Source organism: Octopus bimaculoides, chromosome 1, assembly GCF_001194135.2.
Source record: "Octopus bimaculoides isolate UCB-OBI-ISO-001 chromosome 1, ASM119413v2, whole genome shotgun sequence".
In the NCBI taxonomy this organism is placed as follows: Eukaryota; Metazoa; Mollusca; class Cephalopoda; order Octopoda; family Octopodidae; genus Octopus; species Octopus bimaculoides.
In genome coordinates, this window is record NC_068981.1 from 184,549,713 (window position 1) to 184,551,477 (window position 1,765).

Here is a 1,765-nt window from a genome sequence, read left to right on the forward strand (position 1 = left end):
AATTGGTTTCAGCCTTATCGGCCCAGGGCATGACTGGTACTAATTCTATCGGTGTCTTTGGCTGGACTTCTAAGTTACAGGAACGTGAAACCCATCAACAACGGTTGTCATGCGGTGGCGGGAGACAAACACACACACACACACACACTGAGCTATACATGTATATACGATGGGCTTCTTTTAGTTTCCGTCTCCCAAATTCACTCACAAGGCTTTGGTTGGCCCGAGTCGAAAACACTTGCCCAAGGTGCTACGTGGTAGGAATTGAACTCAGAACCATGTGGTTGGTAGCAAGCTTCTTACCACACTGCTACGTCACGCCTACGCTTATGATAGTTTTTCTTAGCAATATTAACAAGGTAGAATCGTTAGCAACGCCAAGGAAAATGCTTAGCGGCATTCCGTCCATCTTTACGTTCTGACTTCAAATTCCGCTGCGGTCGACTTTGCTTTCATCCTTTCGGGATCGATAACATAAGTACCAGTTGGTCCCTAGAGTCGATGTAATCGACTTAGCCCCTTACTGGCTAAGTTTGAAACCAGTCTTAACAATGAAAATTGCCCTTATTCCCCTGACTCTTTTACTCTTTTACTTGTTTCAGTCATTTGACTGTGGCCATGCTGGAGCACCGCCTTTAGTCGAGCAAATCGACTCCAGGACTTATTCTTTGGAAGCCTAATACTTATTCTATCGGTCTCTTTTTGCCGAACCGCTAAGTTACGGGGACGTAAACACACCAGCATCAGTTGTCAAGCGATGTTGGGGGACAAACACAGACACACAAACACATACATACACATACATATATACATATATATATATATATATATATATATATATACATATGTACGACGGGCCTCTTTCAGTTTCCGTCTACCAAATCCATTCACAAGGCTTTGGTCGGCCCGAGGCTATAGTAGAAGACACTTGCCCAAGGTGCCACGCAGTGGGACTGAACCGGGAACCATGTGGTTGGTAAGCAAGCTACTTACCACACAGCCACTCCTTACTACGACTAAGTATCAAAGCAACACAAATTTTGGGTTAACTGACGACATATGCTACCGGCCATCTTACTGTCACATGTCAAAACTTGTCATTGCTTTTTTGATCAGAAATAATTCTTTAGTCCTCCACCTCATCCCATCCTGACAATACAGTAAGATAGGTAGTTGTGGATGATTTTTTTTTACTTTCTTCTTAGTCATGGCTGTGCACATAGCGAAGAATTTCTTTCCTCTCTGCAAAGATGTGTCACACTGACAACTTCTATTATAAAGAAGGAAAAGAAAGAGAAAATGGAACGTGTCAATACTTTTGAAATTTCAAGCCTACAAGAGAAAAGGATGTCACGTGAATGGTGCGTCTCGGTCTGTCTGCCTGTCTGCCTTTCTTTCTTTCTTTCTTTCTTTCTTTCTTTCTTTCTTTCTTTCTTATATGTATGTATGTATGTATGTATAATATAGATGTACTTACACACACATATATGGGCGTATGCGTGGTTTCCCAACCACTTGTTTCCGGGTTTAGTCCCACTGCGTGACACCATGGGCAAGGTGTCTTCTACTATAGCCTCGGGCCGACCAAAACCTTCTCAATGGAATTGGAAGATGGAAACTGAAAGAAGCCCGTCGTGTATATATGTACCTTGCAAATTTACTTTGTTTGTTTTTATGTGTGTGTGTGTGTTTGTGTGTGTGTGTGTGTGTGTGTGTGTGTGTGTGTGAGAGAGAGAGAGAGAGAGAGAGAGAGAGAGAGAGAGAG